Consider the following 20963-nt stretch of genomic DNA (forward strand, 5'->3'; position numbering starts at 1 on the left):
TCTACAAACTAAGTTGCTCCTGTGGTGATTGTTACATTGAGGAAACGAAACGGCATGTGTCGGACCGTGTTCGCGAGCACAAGGCAGATCTGAAACACGGCAGGACTAATACCTCCGCCGTGGCTGACCATTGCTATAACGCTGTGGGCCCTCAGGATATTGTTTTTTTTCCGAGACCAAGGTGCTCTGGAAACCTTCGGGCTACGATCAAAGGTTTGTTCATGAAACCATCCAGATATATAAACATAGACATAACTTCAACCTTAGAAGATGTATACAAATTGAGCAATCATTGGAAGGATGTTATTGACCAGGTAAAACCTTAACTGCTATATAGTTTCCCTTCGAATCCGCACCTCCAGTTTCTTCAGACTCCTACCACCCGGCATTTTGTCGTCCTCGGGCTCCTGTTGGTACCGAGCACTTCCTAGCCCCGGCATTGTGTTGTACTCGATGTGTATCCTGCACTTCGCCACTCCCCCTACCCCACATCCTCTCTGTCTCTCCTCCCTGGCTCCTCCCTTCTACTCTCTCTTTCTTATACTGTATATAGCCTCGTGTCACACGCAGCCTTCCTTTGCCCACTTCAGCAATTGTTTATTGCTGTGGTTGTTTCCACCTGATGACAGGCACTTGTGTTGCGCCTGGAACGTCGTGATTTAATTTATTTTGTTTTATACCCACGTGACTTTACCAAAAGAACCGAAGAGTGTGGATCCCTGCAGTCACGAAAACTTCAAATCTAGATTCAGATAGATTTGATGCTCAATGATTTATATAGATTGACAATAGAATAGGAATGGGCACAGAATCCGGGGTAACATCTATGACGATTGGAGTGAAGTCAGATGAAACACTGCCCAATTGTAGGCATTGTCTTCTACTGTCTCAGTAATTTACTAATCAATCTGTTGCTGTTTCACTGAGGCCGGAATCGAGTCACCTGGATCGGAGAAAATGATGATCAATGGTATTCAATGCCTTTGCCAAGTCTATGAAGACCAACACGCGGATATTCCTATCGTCAAGGTATCTAAATATGTTGTCTTAAACTGTTCGTGAAGCAATTATGGTGCTATGCTTAGGTCTAAAGTCAGGTTAATGCTTTGTTAATTTTCAATAACATTTTAGATAGTTGATCGACTGTTTCTAAAGCCGTTTTTTGTGTGAATGTATAAGCTAAATACAGAAGAGAATAACGATTGTCCAGTTATTGAGTGGGTTACTTGAATCCTCACCTTTATATAATGGTGCGACATATGCCAATTTCTATTCAACGGGTATTTAGTTGGATTATATTGACAAAAGAAATATTGGTGTACAGTGTTGAGAGAGTATGATTATACATATTTGAGCAATGCTTTCTAGTCTGGCAGTATTGTAGGGGGCTATGTTTTCTGATAACTGTTTTTTTCTCGAAGTCCGGACTTAAGCAAAACAGAGTGATGGAATAATTAGGGTTGGATGTGGGAGGACATATTCTTGGTTTTTTCGGTAAAGTCACGTTGAAGAGAAACAACAAAATATATATAAAACAATAAAAATTCTCACGACGTTTCGACCATAACTCAAACGGTCATCATCAGGTGTGTTGTTGGTAACACACCTGATGATGACCGTTTGAGTTATGGTCGAAACGTCGTGAGAATTTTTTATTGTTTTATATATATATTTTGTTATTTTGTTGTTTCTCTTCAACGTGACTTTACCGAAAAAACTAAGAATATGAATTACTGCAGTCACGAAAGCTTTAAATCAAAATTTGTGGGAGGACAGTTTACACATTGATGACAGCACTGAATGTTGTTAACAGCGTTAAGAATAATATAGAATTGAAGCTTTCGTGACTGCATAAATTACTATACTCTTTGTTTTTTTCGTTAAAGTCACGTATGTAGAAAATTATATTAAAATAATAATGAATCAGGACGTTTCGAACGTAACACAAGCGACCATCATCAGGTGTTAAACAAATAGTGAGGGAGCACATAGGGGGACATCACTTACATAGCACATTAAAAAAACGATAAACTGTACGGAGGCAAATACAACAAGAAGATGAGAGACGAGAATTCAACAAGCCTAAGAAAAATAACGTGTTGCATTCGAAACGTCGTGATTTATTATTATTTTAATATAATTTTCTACATACGTGACTTTACCGAAAAAAACAATGAGTATAGCGTTAAGAATATTTTTTTTCTCCAGAATTGTTTCTGCCAATTATAGACAAGGAATAGATAAGTGTTGAGTAGGGGTGTTCTAAAGTAATTTCATGGCAGACAAACTTTTTGGGGGATTGTCTTTGGAGCTATCTATTTTTTTTTAAGAAATCAGATTTTTTTAATTTGAGCAGTACATTTATTATGGAGGATTGTGAAATGTAGGCTAGCTTCATGAGTTTTTATTTAATTGCTATAGCCCATACTTTATGTATTAGCTGGATGAGTTTACTTAGTTTAGAAATGAACCAGGGGTTAATCTTCATTTTGGGTTATGAAAAAAAAATATCCCAACATTGTATTTTGAAAGCAGACTAGGCAAATTATATTAAATTTAAATTAAGGACTGACGACCATTCGTTTAAACGGATATCGTCAAATATATATTTTATGGTACTTTTTAAAATATATTCTAATTGTTATTATTGAAGGGGTATTTTTTTCACTTTGATTGATCTAATGCAAGCTCTCAACATATGTGCTCCCCCGCCTTCATCAACTGCCCACCGACCAGCACGGTGAAGTATGGCTAAATAGCCCCCCCACAAACAACACGGCGTGGTTAGTCGCGGTGGATTTGTAAAACATTTTTACATGTACACAATGTACTCCATTCATCTGCTATCCCACAACTGCATTATGCCTGTGATCTGTATGTATCACAGGGATGGGCTCGTGTGCACGTGTTGTGGATGTCTACCAGGGGCAGATGCTTAGCTCGCCTTCATGGCAGTACACCTTTTGAAATAAAAACATCCCCTCCCATAATGGGATTCAGGAAAGAGCAGGAATGTCAAAACCCCAAGAGACAACAGTGAGCTGTTCCCGTTTTTTGTTATTATTATAAACGGTATTGACTGTTGAAAACTAGCCAGTTGTTAACATTGACTGGCATTTTAAAAGGTTGACACCACCACGATGTGTCATGTCGCCGATAAGAAAGTAGCTCTATAATTTTCTACGACTATACAATGTGTGTACAATAAGAAACCATTCGTGCAGAGAGGCAGCAAAGAGGCTGGGCATGCAGCCTGGTTGGTGTCATTTCGGCTGATGCGCATATCCATATAACGGAACTCGAGAGGCAGTGAGTAGAATTTTAAGCGAAGCGCAACAAAAACTGTCCAAGAATGTTTCATTGTTATCCATTGCTTTTTAAATACACACTGACAGCAATAGCTGCAATATCTGCCTTTGGTGTCAGACTACCTGCAGTCGTGTGGATCACTTGAGGTTATGAACCGAATCAATGTCCTAGTCAAGCCATTACTCCATTCACCAAGAGCCGTATGTGGCTACCTTGTACACTGTGTGTTGTTTATTGTATGTTTGCATGTGGTTTGAACTTTAAATCTCTTTAAAACGTGTAAAATGCAGTTGTTCAAATCACTGCGGGTTTTAGATCATAGATATTTACACAATTTCACAAAAAATTGCATTACCTGTATTATTTTGTAAATTCAGTATTCAACCTTGAAGACATTCTTGCCTAGGCATGAACATAGCAAAATCGTATAAATTACCATTACGTTTGCTGTATATAATATATATTTAAATAGTGACCAACTGTTTTTGTTGATTCATGCTGGTGTAATGCAGTTACTTTTTAATTAACTGGTTTTGTCTGTATTCAAGTTCCGATAAAATTGTTTATTAGAGTCATGTTCACACAGACATGCAGCTGTCATTACACTTTGTAGAAAAAAAGTTACGCAAATAAAATTGCATTTAGTATACACAAGGGTAAACACGGAGTCCACTTTGCAGCAACTGGGATCTAGCAGCAGGAAGGCAGTGGGCGTGTTGAGATGTGTCTGCGATGAGCTCTTGTCCATGCCTGTAAATATATGCAGTACATTTGGTGAAATATATATCTGAGAATGGGGTTAATGTCATGAAACCATTGCATTAAGTTAATCATATTTGAAAACTGGTTGTACTGTATTGTGTTGCATATATATTTAAAACATATATATGCAACACAATTGGTGAAATTTATCTGAGAATGAGTTAATGTCAGAAAATAATTGCATTAAGTTAATATACACCTGAAAACTGATTGTACTGTGTTGTGTCTAATATATATTTTAAATATTTTTTTCTTAGTCTATTAAACGAGTGTCTGGTACAAAGCACGAACATTAATGGTGAACTCTACGCGTTCTAATTTTTTTAATTAATTTTTTTAATCTATCAGGTAGGGCCCAGTGAGCTATACAGCTCTTTTTCAGAAGCGACCTGGCCACAAAGGATAGCTCAACCCATGATTAGCACAGTTGGCTACGTATGGTCTGGAAGATGTTCAACATACAGACGTATATAATGTGGAAATGTATTGCAGCCAAATACTCCAAACATACGTTTATAAATATGGAGGAGAAAACGAGAGGGGCCGGAGAAAAATCCACGCGACAATGCTGGGCGTCAGGGTCGGGATCAAACCCACGAACTCCTGTATACCAGGCGAGGTAGTTAACACCTCGCCACCGTGATGCCCAGAGTGCCTTAGTCTTCAAATGTCTAAATCGTAGGTATCAGCATTGAAACCTCCGAATTTATCATGATGCTCTAGCTCGCATTTTGCGTTATACACACGAGCTCATTCTGAATAGATGTATAGTAGCTTAACATTCAGCAGCATAATGGCACGAATTAGGACACACAAGAGGTGTGGTTATGAATGGTAAAATCACTTGTGAACGCAACAGAGATTCAAATGGGTGCAGCTGCATTGTCATTTGAGAACACGCAGTTCAATACGAAGCTGTCCTTGGAAACATGAGGGGGTGGGGGGGGGGGGTAGGAGTTGGCTATTATTTGGAAGGAGTCTGAATACTGAATAAGGAGTCACGGTAACTAGTGCATACTGGATGGAGTATCTGAGGCTACGTCAGCGCCTGGAGACTGGATGACGGATTTGATAACCTGATTAGGAATGTGCAGAATGGATGAGGGGTTACGAGATCTAATTGGAACAGTTTTTGGATGATAAGTGAGCATTGCCTGGATGATATGGGAAGCCAAAAAGGCCAAATGGAGCAGGGGTCAGGAGGATGATGAAGAAATTGGTAAAACCTGATGAAGGAGACCGAGAAACTGGGTGGATATCAAGATAGATCTTGACCTAGAATGTCATGGATTTATGTCCTCTTGGATGACTCGGGGCACAGCATGCTCAAGCGTTAAAGCAGTGCTCCCCCTCGGTTTGCATCCCTGAGCCACCATTGTACCATCCGCATTATGCAGGAAACAGCCAGTACCATACGCAGGACAACGGGTGGTGTCTAACCACAATGTCGCAATCGTTTAATCAACCTCAGAAGGATGATGGAGTAAATTGACTCTCAGTCAGGATTTTAAATTGAAACTTTCAAATGCTCAGTTGCATACCATTCACGAGGCATCATCTGGCTGGTGAATGTGAGTTTATTCGTATACAATATTGGTGTGAGGAAAACTAAGTGTTAGCCCCATCAATGGCAATATTGCTGATTCATTTTCATTCGGTTACCGGTAATGCCAAAAAAAATCTGTTTTAACAACCCAAGTGTTTCCGTGAACTGTGCAGAATCACTCCTCCAGCGATAGCATGGAGCTGCCGGTAAAAACACGTGCCCATTAGCAAGGGGGATGCTTTGAGCTATGGCAGAATTGGCTCAACTCCACTGGAGGAAGTGACTTGTGGGTGAAAATGAACCTCTGATGTTCTACGCGCCTACCTCCGACTACATGATAGCAACGTCCACTTTGGTGTAACCCTCCAAACGACCTGAACCACAGTGGAATGCGCTCTGCGAGTCACGGCAGAATGATGACCAGAGGTGAGCGGGAGTTCAAACTCAAAACTGCTCCCTCACGCTTGTACTTCCCTTCTGCTCATCTTCTTTTGCCTTGAATCAAATTCCTCACCCGCGTCTATACACTCTCCCTTAGAGTCTACCACAAGTTGCTTCATTGAATAAAAATCTGCTAGTTTAACGATGTTTCTTAGGCGCAGTAATGGTGAAGCGAATGAATAGTAACAAATATTGAATCTGCCTCCCTGAATCAACATCATTAAGTAGAAACATTAATAATATTACGAGCATAGTAATGAAGCCGTTGGCTTTTGCTTATTAACATTAACCCTTAAATCATATCATAAGGGTGTTTGGGCAGACTCTATTAGCCCATGTCATTAATTTTGAAGCTTAACAATCCTAATTGTGCTCATTGTGAAATGTCATGTCCCACAACTGGATGATCCATGTATGCGGGGCCAGAACCTCCAATCTCCACAGAGCAATGAGGCCCAAATAGAGCAGACAATGCCCCTAACAAATGGCAGCTTGTGTGTAGATTTATGTCAGTGCCTTGTACATCTTAGACTACTCTCACCCACTTGTGTGTAATTAATCTCTCCCTCGCTCAGAGTAGCAATAGCCTAATGTACAGGTAAGCACATAATCCTGTTCTCAACAAATATGCAGGCAATGTGAAGTACACATGGTGGTGGTGGGTTAGGTGGCTGGATGAAATTATGAGGGATGGGGCAAGTGTGGGGTAATGGTAGCAGTAATATGAACAGGGGGATTGCTTCATACCATTTTTGACCTATCACAACAGCAACCGTATTCTAGAAGATTCCCAAACATCCCATTTGTGGGACAAATTGACCTTCGACTATCACCGACTTGTGTTGTGTCTGCACGTCAACCAGGTGAGCTCAGGGCTGTCTACACTGAACCATGTTCAGCTATTTAAATAAACATACTTTTTATTCGTTGGCTTTCATGACCAACATTATGATTCATAATTAGTTTATTTTGGGTGGCATCGTGTGGGTAACACTTCAATTTAAACTCTAACCATCCACCACCCAACAAAGCCCATAAGATCATCTTGTCACATGGATACATATGCAAATAGCTTTCCTTTAATAAGCAAAACCAGAAATCTTGAAAGTAAACCAAAATTATGATAGTTTTACATGAAAAAAAAGTAAAATTGAAAATAATATGTAAATTTGTTAAATAAAATGCTTGTCTTTCAAAATTCCGGATTAACTTATAAGCCAAATCAATTTGCATATTCACCCATGTCATAACTTGACTATATTGTCTCTGTCATGTGGTGGAGGGTTGTAGTTAAAATTGGCATGATACCTACACGGTCTCACCTAAAATAAACCAAATACGAATCAAGATGAATTCGGGAGAACACTTTAAGGTGTCTGGGTCACATAAGTCGAAGGGTTATGCAAACTATTTCTGTGCAGAAAGCGTGGAGGGAAATGAACTGTATAAGCTGGTCAAGTCCGTTTGACACGTAGGCTTTCGCGACCAATATTATTCATAATAAAGGTTTTTGGGTTAGTTAGCAGCAAAGCTGCCCATCACATGTAAATTGAACAGTGAAGAAAATCCATATTGAATCAATGTTAGTCAGAAGAGGTCATCAATACATCTCAAAATAATCTCCTTAACCTTGCGAGGCCAACTACTGTGAAGTGTACCCATGGGGTATAGAGAAAAGGTATAAACTTCGCCGAATGTTATGACCTCACTAAGCTGCCTGGTTAGGGATAAAACATCGTTTGCTTTAATTCTAGGCCAAGGGCCTGCTTGAACAGGCCTTTACTTAAAGTGGCAACAGAGACGATTTCTTCAGACCTCCTGCTGCAAAACCCACTTCCTGTACAAGCATGTATGTACTGTATGTTGAACTCATTTCATACTGCACAGAGCCAACCATGCTAATCGGTGGTGCGGGGAAAATACAACGAACGGAGCTCCACCAATAATGCCCTGTGTAGACCCTTGCACGATTACCCTCTTTAAGGAAACACGTGGCAGTGCTGACCTTGGAAAGCCAATTTCAAGTGCATGCCTGGCCAAAATCGTCCACCAATGTCCAATCTCCTTGCATCTTTGGGTTGCGTGATGTGCTGTGCTGTGTGAACTTGGAGATGTTGCTGCTGAGTAGGAGCAGTGTTACAATCATTCATGGCCAGGAAATTAGTCCCTTTACCTCTGTACTTTGTGGAAAAGTGCAGCATCTGTTTTGGAGCACAGCTGCACAACACATTGTTTGTGCCATGATACTCCCTAGCTAATCAGCACAAACTAAAGTGGTCATAGCTGTACAAACAACAAAAAAATATAAAACAAATTAAAAATTATCCGTCCAAAAATACGAATTGTGAATTGCTCTCACGCAAAAGAAGTGCACCTAAATGCACACAAACCCACAGCTACATGAGCAAATGCATTGCCAAGGCTTCTTATGACCACACACATAAATGGCAGAGTGTGCAAAACTTGCACACTCCATTAAGGAAATGACGGTCCAGCCTCACGTTTCTTTCTTGATATGAACATATTTGTTGCATGCGGAAAATCGTGGTTTTGTCTGGAGTGATGTGTGGTCTTCTGTGATATGTACGTATAAAATATATTCATTTTAGAATGTGCTCTTTGGAAAAAGTCAACAATAAATTGAATACATAGATACATACTTGTCTAATCACAGCTTGATTTGTATACTCTATTATTTTTAATGATTCAAGCTGCAGGAATCAAATGTAATTTCTGCCATTCCACTTTAGTTAATTTCTGTGGTAATCACAATGCCTCTCTGAGCTACATCCATGTTAAAATCTCCATTCATATGAATGAGATTGTGACAGGGATTATGACATGGAAAAATCTGTGCAGTAGAAGGGCATTATATTATGATTGTATTCTGAACCCAGCTCAGCTTGGCCTTTGGCTATGTTTGACTTAGCTTAGAATTTCTGATTTCAGCTGGAAAAATTGGTGATTCAGGCCAATTCGAGTGGACCATAATTTCCAGAGAAGCCACAATTTCCACTGAAATGTATTGCTTGTTGTTATTATTGTATCTTTTATTTAACTAGGAGATGTGTTAAATCTTTTGAGTCAAATGAAACATTGCCTCTTTGCAAGAGCGATCTGGAAATACATTGTCATGCCTCGTGTCCAATTTCACCCCAAATGTGGCATAGCTATAGGCAAGGAAGGAGGGCTCATGGGGCCTGGGTGGATTAAAGGAGGCCGGCTCAGGCACAGCCTCTACCTGTGCCTAAGTGTGACCAGCATGTACAGAGCATAAAACTGTCTAGCCAAGGCCAGAATTGCCGTGGCCAATGCCGAGGCGTTGTGTTTCGATGGTGATTCCACGAGGCTGGGAGGGCTGCATGGACCCTGCATTTTCATCTGAATGCCACACCGGGGTGGCTCCGTGTAGGCCGGCCCCAAAATTGATTCCAAGATTCTTACAATTCTATGATCCCATTAGAAATCATATTCGATTGTTCGAATAAAATTGCATTCCCAGGCCAAGGAGATTTTACAATTCAGCTGTTTATTTCATTTCTCACTTTAATTGTCATAATGTTTATTTTATTTAAGTATTTCTGTTATTTTACAAGCTGAAGTGCAGTTCAATGCAGTGTTAAGTATTGTGTTATCGTGCAAATACATCACACTTGTGTTGCCATTAATCTCTTCACACAACTTTGGCAGATTCCTGTCTCTGTAGTGGTGTTGTATAACACATCAAGAAGTAGCTTTCCTTCCAATGAATTCCGTGTAAAAAAACAAAACAGGAAAATGCTTCCCCCCCCGCCCACTATCCCCTTCAACTCACCAACCTCAATCTGCTGCCCTTTGTGATTACAGAGGTTGGAGAATAAATTCTGTTGAACGGTTCAGGCAAACCATTACACCGAGTGTAAACAAGGTAGCAGATGACATATTATCAATGGGAGGGTGTGGTAGAAAGGAAGAGAAACGTGCGCAGGCTGCGCTGGCATTTCAACTAGGCCATGGAATGTGGTTTTAGAGGCAACTGTATTTGCTAACAGTTCTGCATTTAGGTGCCAGCGAAAGTGCATTAAAAAATGTATACCGACATTCACCGTTATTGCCCTATAACTGCGTGGGCTGGCGGGGGGGGGGTATGCGGAGGGACGTTTTTGAGAAGAATAAAAACCCATTGTCTGTGGCTGGCTGTCCAATGCTAGATTAAGTCAATCATTTTATTGGCAATGCAGCATATAAATTACATATTTATGTGAACAACCTGCGTCGGCAAAAAACAAATCTATTTTAAGTTTCCTTTCACCTTGCCGCGCTTAAGTACTGCAATTTAAAAGTGGGACCGATAGAGACGCCACACTCGCATTTAAATCACCCGGTACACGATACGTGGTGCACCATTTCTGCATGAAAAAACCCGGTATATTTATCGCCTAACCGACTGCCATTCCTTTCGACATCGGTTTTCCTGGCACCAAAAGTTGTGAGTTGGGAAATGTGCCACAAGGGTATTTGCATATGTACAGATGGGCACTGTCTATTTAATGTCATGATCACAAAAGCTGAGGGGAAAATGTGACATTCTGTAATGAAAAGGCAAAAATGTAATATCTAATTCATCTCCATTGCAAACAGTACATTCCATTTGCTTAAAAATATATATTTTTTGAATAATCAGAGATAATGAGGCTGAGATTTGACATTTAAAAACAACAATTTCAGATTATTCTAAGAAGGGAAGTGATATCACAAACGTGTATTTTACTTCGATCAGGTGCGTTGGACAAGCGTTGTCGAAGTTCAATGTGTAAGGTGATGGCTGTCAGTTTAAAACTTCATCAGCATGTTCAGCCCATATTTCCCTTTGTCAATCTGGGGTGAGAAGAATGCTGCTCATTTGTGTGTTTTTTATTTATCCTTCGCATTGTGACGAAAGTTAATTGGTTTTTCGACTCAGGGACTCATGGGTTTTTGGCAGCTTACTCTACATCCTCAGCTTATTTAGTTACTTAGATGACTGTGTTTTTCTTAGCAACACATTTAACCATTTTGTCTTTAATCTTGTAAACAGATGTTTTTATTTCGGTATTCTTGGATATACCTCTGTCCTTTGGGAAATTACATCCCAGGTTGCATTGCTGATCCATTCTTTCACATTTTTTTTTATATACAATTACACAGATGTTGCCGATTCAATATAGGATGGATACTGTTTATGGTGGTGTTCCCCACATTTCAGTTTTCTAGGTATATTTTATGATGTGCCATTTTCAAATTCTTAGCTCCTTTAATACGAATGTCTACTTTATTTGCCATACTGTTGATAACAATATGGTTAACAATTAGTGAATGGCGTTACATTCGTAACTAAGCGATTTTTTTTATTTAAAATCTTGACTTAAAGCTTTCGTGACTGCAGGCATTTATATTCGTTGGGTCTTTCTGTAGTCATGTAGAAAGGTTCAATGAAATAACAAAAAAAAACAAAAAAACTACGACGTTTCGATCGCAACAAAAGTGGTCGTCATCAGGAAAAGGGGGGTGAGCTTCTAAAGACAACTATTACCAGGTAAGGCCCACTGAGCTCTATAGCTCTTTTTAGAAGCGACCTGGCCACAAATGACAGCTCAACGAAGTGGCTTATCACGTAGAAATGTACAGCCAAATAGTCTAACTGCAGGTTTCTTAATGTGGATCCAGAGGACCCAGAGAAAAATACATGCGACCACGGGGAGAACATGAAAATTCTAAATATACAGCATGCATCAGAGTCGGGATCGAACCCACGACCTCCTGTATACCTGACGAGGTAGTTAACATCTCACCACGTGGCACACCTTCACAGTACTCATGTAAAGGGAAGATCAAACTTGATTTGAAGCTTTCGTGACTGCAGGAATTATTCTTTGGTTCTTTCGGTAAAGTCACGTAGAAAGGAAATAGATTAAATAATAGAATACGACGTTTCGATTGCAACACAAGCAACCGTCATCAGGCAGAACTAATTTTGAGAGAGAGACAAAGCACAGACACGGAGACACACAGACAGACACGCAAGCAGAGAGAGACAACACAAAGACACACAGAGAGAGAGACACAACATAGCCACACAGAGAGAGACACACAACACGGACACACAGAGAGAGAGACACAACATAGACACACAGAGACCCAATGCCTCTGTGTCGAGGTCTTAAATAGAGAGAGGAGGGGGGGTAAAGAAGTTACCACATGGATTTTCTCACCTTTTATTGCTGATTGTTCTTTGCCAGTATGTTCATAGGCTCGGATGCTTTCTTAGTGGTGTTGTTTTCAAGGGGAGGCTCAATATCGCGGTACTGCCTTCAGGAGTGCAGCTTAAGTCGTGCCGTTCGCTTGCTGTTCTCCAGCTTTCTCTGTCAGAATATTAAGGTGTGTGCGCTTCCCTCTGGTCAAATATATATAATGTTCTTGGCTACATAAGGTGATGTTGAAGTCTTCTTTGGTATGCCACACACTCTGTTGGTGACGTGTGTGATGCTAAACAGGGACTCCTCTACATAAGAACATTCGACTTACGAACTTTCAGAGATACGAACAAACATGTCCATATGTCCAGTTCAGATCAAGAATCGTAAGATTAACCACTGTGCAATAGATGGCGGTGGTGGTATCTACATCTGCAGAACATGAAGTACCATTGTCATCTACATCTACAGGAGATAAAACTTTTAAATTCATTTCCCGTATTTAGTATACATGCCGTAGAGCATGTTTGGAATCGACAGGGGTAAAGTTCGACTTACGAACAGACCTCTGGAACATAAACTTGTTCGTAAGTAGAGGAGTCCCTATACAGTACATGCTTTATGTAAGTCTGTGATTTATTCGATCTTGTTTATCAAAAGTTGGACAGATTTTCCACCGGGTGCAGCACTACACTAGTTTGGACAGGCAGGTTTGCGTTCTCCTGCGTGCACGTCCACCCATCATCATCATCATAATCCATCTTCACCACCCATCATGATTACCATTCATCACCAACACCATCACCCATCATCAACACTCCGGTAATCAATAAATGTTCTTATGGAACATTCTTAATAAGTAAATTAAACGTAATTGAGGATTCAGGCTTTGCCTATAAACAGGTTAGTAGGCCTCAAGCATTAGGCCTAACGGTTTAAACTTTAATTTGGTTACCCATCTAAGGTATTTAATAACTTTACTATTTTACAGAGGTCCTTCGATGGGAAATTATCAGTCACTTCTTAATCTATAAGTATTTCTAAAACAAAATTGAGGATCAATTATCTTGCCGCAGGCTTCGCCTAGTACCAGATTAGTGGGCCTAAATGTATGAACTTTAAATTAGTTTACTCATAGAAGGTGTTTAATAACGTAACAATTTTTACTGAGATCCATAAATCGCAGATTATATGTCCCCTTAATCTATAAGTAATTTTGTTAAATGTAATTTGGGGATTAATTATCTGTCATATTATCGTGGTTTGAGCTGTTCATAAATGTTGCAAAGGTAAAGGTGCAGTCCTGCAACTGCCGGCTCATGCCGCCACGAGGAAGCTCTTGAAAGGCTGATGAGATCTTCCTCAAGACATGGCCCAGGCCTAGTTAATAGTGCGACGGACCACAAGCTGTGTCCCTGCCAAGGCAACATTGCCACGGACCCCAAGCTGTGTTCCTGCCAAGGCGGCATTGCCACGGACTCCAAGTTCTGTTCCTGCCAAGGCAACATTGCCACAGACCCCAGGCTGTGTTCCTGCCAAGGCACATTGCCACGGACCCCAAGCTGTGTTCCTGCCAAGGCAACATTGCCACAGACCCCAGGCTGTGTTCCTGCCAAGGCAACATTGCGACGGACCCTACGCTGTGTTCCTGCCAAGGCAACATTGCCACGGACTCCAAGCTGTCTTCCTGCCAAGGCAACATTGCCACGGACTCCAAGCTGTGTCCTGCTAAGGCAACATTGCCACGGACTCCAAGCTGTGTTCCTGCCAAGGCAACATTGCCACAGACCCCAGGCTGTGTTCCTGCCAGGGTAGCATTGCCACGGACCCCAAGCTGTGTTCCTGCCAGGGTAGCATTGCCACGGACCCCAAGCTGTGTTCCTGCCAAGGCAACATTGCCGTGGACCCCAACCTGTGTTCTTGCCAAGGCAACATTGCCACGGACTCCAAGCTGTCTTCCTGCCAAGGCAACATTGCCACGGACTCCAAGCTGTGTCCTGCTAAAGCAACATTGCCACGGACTCCAAGCTGTGTTCCTGCCAAGGCAACATTGCCACGGACTCCAAGCTGTGTTCCTGCCAAGGCAACATTGCCACAGACTCTAAGCTGTGTTCCTGCCAAGGCAACATTGCCGTGGACCCCAACCTGTGTTCCTGCCAAGGCAACATTGCCACGGACTCCAAGCTGTGTTCCTGCCAAGGTACCATTGCCACGGGCTCCAAGCTGTGTTCCTGCCAAGGCAACATTGCCACGGACTCCAAGCTGTGTTCCTGCCAAGGCAACATTGCCGTGGACCCCAACCTGTGTTCCTGCCAAGGCAACATTGCCACGGACTCCAAGCTGTGTTCCTGCCAAGGCAACATTGCCACAGACCCCAGGCTGTGTTCCTGCCAAGGCAACATTGCCACAGACTCCAAGCTGTGTTCCTGCCAAGGCAACATTGCCGTGGACCCCAACCTGTGTTCCTGCCAAGGCAACATTGCCACGGACCCCAAGCTGTGTTCCTGCCAAGGCAACATTGCCGTGGACCCCAACCTATGTTCCTGCCAAGGCAACATTGCCACAGACCCCAGGCTGTGTTCCTGCCAGGGTAGCATTGCCACGGACCCCAAGCTGTGTTAATGCCAAGGCAACATTGCCACGGACCCCAAGCTGTGTTCCTGCCAAGGCAACATTGCCACGGACCCCAAGCTGTGTTCCTGCCAAGGCAACATTGCCACGGACCCCAAGCTGTGTTCCTGCCAAGGCAACATTGCCACGGACCCCAAGCTGTGTTCCTGCCAAGGCAACATTGCCACGGACCCCAAGCTGTGTTCCTGCCAAGGCAACATTGCCACGGACCCCAAGCTGTGATCCTGCCAAGGCAACATTGCCACGGACCCCAAGCTGTGTTCCTGGAAAACTTCACGGAGATCGTCAAGACGGCCAAGGGTCGTGACTGAAGAGTCCCCATGTGTGGGCTTCAGTGGGGCCGTCTGGTCAGGCAGCAGAGACACAAGAGGCCAAGAAACGACATTCCAGTCGTGGGCTGAGCTCAAGGAGGGCTAGCTCGAGCACCATCCTGCGGCGGGGAAAGGTGGTGGTGCGAGCGGTTCAGCCGAGCCCACAACAGCCAAAAATCTGCTGTCCCTGTCTGGGGGGGCGCTGTTCAACCCTAGCACGTGGGCGAGAAGCCGTGCATGAGTGACGAGTGCGGCAAGACGTTTTCTCGCGCTCGGCCTACAAGTATATATTTTTTCTTTTCCGCTTGTGTGTTAATCTGTGGTTACCCCGGATATTTTAGAGATGGCAATTCTCCTGCTGTGTATCCTACTGCTGTCCCTCCCGGCCATATCGAGTGCCACACTCAACTCTACAAACAGCTACCCTCGTTACTTTGCGTCCATACTTGTTGCTCGATTTGCCACTACACCTGCTAATGAAACAGCTCATAGACACTTCTACACTCCACCATTGTATCCTTTTAAACACTATCTTTGTCACATTACTTCACTAGCACTCCTTCCCAACTTCATTCTGCTCTTAAAAATAACACCATCTGCGAGCTACCGCTTTCCGTGGTGCTAACGTTAAAAAGAAAAAAGAAACCGACATGCTAATACCTCACACTAACATTCTGACTTTAACATCCTGCTAATCCAACACATTAACACAGCTATTTCAATGCTAAATCCTGTTGATATGTAAATTCCTTCGTCAAGGCACTCTGCTCCTCCCACCAAGCTTAAAAGACGCTGCCAAGCTTGGCAGTGTTCACTAACGCGCTGTCTTCCTGACAGTTCTGTTTCTTCACCTGAGGAAGGCTACTTGTGTTGTGGCCGAAACGTGATATTTATATTTTATAATGTTTTATTATTATTTTTTTATTAACATTCTGCGTGACTTTACCGAAAGAACCAAGAAGTTCACATTGATTATATTGGTAATAAGACAAAAATAAAAATTGGTTTTCTGTATCGACACAAGCACTGCTTCCCCCCAATGTTCCGTTTGGAATTGATAAAAGCTACCATACTGCCTCTACTTGACTACTGTGACATCGTGCATAAATCAGCCCCAAGTACTGTACTGAAGAAGCTTGATTCCATCTATCACTCGGCTTTAAGATTTACATTGAATTGCCCATATATGACTCACCACTGTGATCTCTACATTGGGTCAAACTTAACATCTCTTAATGTTCGACGGCTTGTGCACCAGATCTTATTTATTCACGATGTACCTTCAAAAAAATCCGCAGACTACATGCTGGATCTCCTCAGTTTCAAAGAACAAATTTGACCTCAGGTCTTCGCTCATTTACCAGCTTCACATTCCCTATTGCCGTACAAAAACTGGAGAAAGGGCCTTTGCTATTGATGCCCCCAGAGTCTGGAATGCTATTGCCAATAAACTGCAACTTGAATCGCTACCAATGAGATATTTTCTCAAAACTGCTCTAGAGGAGTTGTACACCCCTAGCTGCCACTGCTATTCATTGGCGTAAAATAAAATGTTTCGCTCCGGATGACGCTGCAAAGTATTATCTGTATTTTGATTTAACGTGCTGATCTTAAAGGTGCCTTGAAAAATTTGATACTCCGACTGATGCTTCTGTTGTTGCGGAGTAACTCATGCAGCCAGCTATGCTCTAGGATTTGGTGTTACATGTTATTTATGTAGTTTATTGTAAAATTTCGGTCACAGTCCCTGTGATCACTGTTACGTTGCAATTATGGCTTTATTTTTTGGTGATTTGGAAAAGTTTTTTGGTTTGGACATGTTTGTTTTGTTGTAGTACGGAGTTAGACTGATGGCCTTAATCTAAGTTTTCTTGTGGTTGTTGTTGTTTGACTTGCATCCCACTGGGAATTTTTGCACACAGCGTTGGTGTACGGTGCTTTTTTCAGGAATATTTTGCTGTTTTTTTTCATGGATTTTCTGTTTGCAGTCACAGTCACTTTAAGATGTTTTCTTGTTCGTGTTTTTGTTTGTTGTGGTTGCACCCGATTCAAGAGCCGAATGGCTCACAGGGCTATACCAAAATAAATAAACTTAAAAAAAAAACTAAAACCAATCTTGGCCTGAAGGTTTGCCATTACTAAAGGGTCCTGTAGTTTGTCTGCATCATACTTGAAAACTCACCTCTTTAATCTTGCATTCACCTGCTCGTTCTGGCCTTTTATCCAGGTTTTGATTATTTCTGATTTCTATACACAGCACATTAAGACCTACGGATAAAATGCGCCTTACAATTGTAATTTATTTTTCACTTCACTTCAGTCAATCTCTATGGCAACACCGAATAAGTTGAATTTATTTTTGGTATCGATTCTGGACTTCAAAAACTTGGAGATTAGAGTGATAGACATTCAGCAATAATGTGGTGTTCACTGGGTGCATGCCACATTACTCTCCTGGTCAGCTTATGTGGGTGGAATATGTTGGTCAGGATTTTTTGTTTTGGCCAGGACAACTATTCTAAACAATGGCCTCAAGTAATTAATCTTACCCAGCCTGGTTTACCGGTGACTTTAGACCTTTCATGAATATAAGTGTGGAAAAGTGCTAAGCCACTGGTGAGGAGCTTCATTGGTCAGAATTGATTAATACATCGGCACGTATATATGTCTTTGTGAACGTGACAATTTTGCCGGGTGGTGGAGGGTTATTGATATTAATTTTGACATAAAGCTACCAAGTGGCCGAACCCAATATCATACATGGGTCATCATGTGGGCTACAACAATCTACGTTGTAAGTGAATTTGTGTTGATATTTGTTTAAATTATTTATTGCTCATACTCTGTTTCTCTGCTGTAAAGAAACAATACCTTGATTTATCAACCTTCATCCACACCATTCATTACAGTACCCTGGAAATTCAGTATACCATCTTCCAACAGCTTGTAATTTCTATAGATGCTATGTTTTGTATTCTCCGAATGGACTTTAAATATTCAAACGTTAAAATAACCTGGAATACATCATTAGATCTCCTTTGCCAGTACCAAAATATAATAATAGGGTTTCCCCCCTTTATTCTGGCAACAAAACACACTATGATAATATATGCATTGTCCTTGAAACTGATTGGTCCACACCAGAGACAGCTTTCTTTTGAGCCTCGTCTCAATTAGTGCTCGACCAGATGACGCCAAAAGGCGTACAGATTTGCATTTTGACTGCAAGTATTGTGGTTAATGCAGACATGAATCTTCGTAAAAAAAAGGTTTCAGTTTTGTTGCCAGAAAAAAGGGGGAAAACCCTATTATTATATTTTGGTACTGGCAAAGGAGGTCTAATGATGTAGATACTTACCCGAGCCCTCATTACTTTGATAGTGCATTGTCTTTGAGCTGTACGCCTTTTGGCGTCATCTGGTCGAGCACCACTTGAGATGAGGCTCAAAAGAAAGCCTTCTCTGGTGTGGACCAATCAGTTTCAAGGACAATGCATATATTATCATAGTATGTTTTTTTTTGCATTTTGACTGCAAGTATTGTGGTTAATGCAGACATGAATCCTTGTAAAAAATTTCAGTTTTGTTGCCAGAAAAAAGGGGAAAAACCCTATTATTATTTTTTATAACCTGGAATACCTTTTTTGAAGATTTAACTGGGACTCTTGTGTAAACTAGTTTGGACTTCACAGAGACATACGATACTCCTTTAAATAGCTTGCAGAATATCTACTCCTCTTTTGACTTATAAAGAGCTTACAAGTACGGTGGTGTAGACCTTTGAATTGGGGGGGGGGAGCAAGAAGAGAGCTTCAAATGGATCTCTATGGGATGCTGAGGTAGTGTGGAAACATTCGAAAGAGCTTACACAATGCCCTGGGGCCAGGTGCGTGCTCTGAAAGGGCTTTAAACAAACGGACTATATATTTTGCAATGACACCATGCCATGATCTGTGAAGCCCATGTTGATTTCTGCAGTCTCTGATATAAAGCACGTGATATCCGTGTCACTTTTGTGTGAGTTTTTTCTGTTCAAACCAATTGTTGCATATAAGTAGCGTATTGACACTGGGGAACTTTAGCTGTTCCAGTTGGATTAATACGACACATTAACATGGCATATGAGTGACTACGTAATATAATTGTACCACTACTTTTTGTTAAAAATGTTTTATTTTGTGGAGGCACAGATGGCCTCATTGCAAGTGCCTTGACAGTGTTTCCTGAGGTAAGTGCAAATTTCTTCTTGACAATTCTTAAACATTATTGGAAAATTCAAACACTGTCACAGTCAGCACTGATGATGTATTTGAATTAAAATTTATATTAAATAGTTCATTAGAATGTTGATCTTTGTAAAAAACAGGTTCAGGGAGCCTCTTCCCAAGACAGAATTTATATCATGGCCACAATATTAATACTATTTTTTACTACTTTTCTATCAGGTTAAGCCCAATGAGCTATATCGCTTTTTTTCAGAGGCAACTTGGCTACAAATGATAGGTCAACAAAGTGGCTTGTTTAGCAGCCAAATACTCTAAACACATGTTTCTAAATGTGGAGGGAAAAACCGGAGGACCCAGAAAGAAAACCATGCAACCACGGGGAGAACATGCAAACTCTAAATATACAGGAGTCAGGGTCGGGATGGAACCCACGATCTCCTGCACATCAAGCAAGGTAGTTAACATCTCGCCACCGTGGTGCCCTTATATGAATGGCCTTAATAACTTAAGTTATACATTCATTAAGTATATCGCACACTTGTATTACATATCATACACATTTTATTTTGAATATCATTGCACACATATAGGTGTTTTTTTCCCTTCCAAAATACCTACACATCCTACATACAATAGGGTCTGTAGTATCTACTGACTCTATCTACTGGCTATATACCTACTCTATATATACCTACAGCATACATCTCAAAAGATTTGGTCCAGGCGATCGGCGTGGGTGCTAATATCTAGAGCCAATATCAACATGGTCCTCCTCACCTGAGCAATCACATCAATAGCGTCCACTTAAACTTCATTGTATTTACATCTGCAGACACCGAAGTTGACATTGTTTTGTTTACAGTGTTTTATATGATAGCTATGAACATACATCATCACGACACACCTTCAACTTACAAGAATTCACCAAACAATGAATTATGAATCAGAGAAAAACGTGAGAATTGTTTCACAAAATATTAATAAACCTTTATCATCGCACCTCCGATTAGCACAGTTGGCTACGTACGGTGCGAAGTTAGTTCAACATACATCATCTGAGAGTGCTGTTGCTGTATCACTTCCAACCATTGCAGTGACCTGCATCACTAGGAATGGGTGTGTGACCCGATTTGAGAGGGGTTGCTTACCTGCAGATTTGAGTGAGTGTTCCATGTGTTGCGCTATTAGTTCTGCCCATTTTTTCATAGGCTTGCTGCACGTTCACTGCTATAGTTGAATCATGAGTAAGAGAGGGCGTGCGTGACTGAACCCCAGTACAGCGGGATAAGGTACATCGGGAAGGTTTAATAGATGTTTGATTGCGCTCGAAGGGAAGACGATCGCCGAGATTGAGTTAGCCAACTCGGTTTTGTTACTTTTCCTGCGGAAAAAATGTGTGGTCACAATTACGGCTCAGTTGAAAATCTAGTGCCTTCTCCACGATGCCTGCGATGCCCGGAGTGCCACGCGAAACATTGATTATGTGGGGTGGCCATAAAACAATGCAGGGTCTGGCGTGGCAGAGG

General features: G+C 41.5%; 1 long non-coding RNA gene across 1 annotated transcript in view; it reads left to right on the forward strand.

Annotated features, from left to right (window-relative positions):
* Positions 1-20963, forward strand: part of LOC142924013 (uncharacterized) — a 31662-nt gene continuing 10699 nt past the window's right edge. Inside the window, exon 1 of the long non-coding RNA XR_012941144.1 lies at positions 1-1029. This is a non-coding gene — a long non-coding RNA (uncharacterized LOC142924013). The remainder of the gene's footprint in view (positions 1030-20963) is intronic.

Source organism: Petromyzon marinus, chromosome 7, assembly GCF_048934315.1.
Source record: "Petromyzon marinus isolate PM22_M1 ecotype Great Lakes invasive population chromosome 7, UKy_Petmar_22M1.pri1.0, whole genome shotgun sequence".
NCBI classification, from domain to species: domain Eukaryota; kingdom Metazoa; phylum Chordata; class Hyperoartia; order Petromyzontiformes; family Petromyzontidae; genus Petromyzon; species Petromyzon marinus.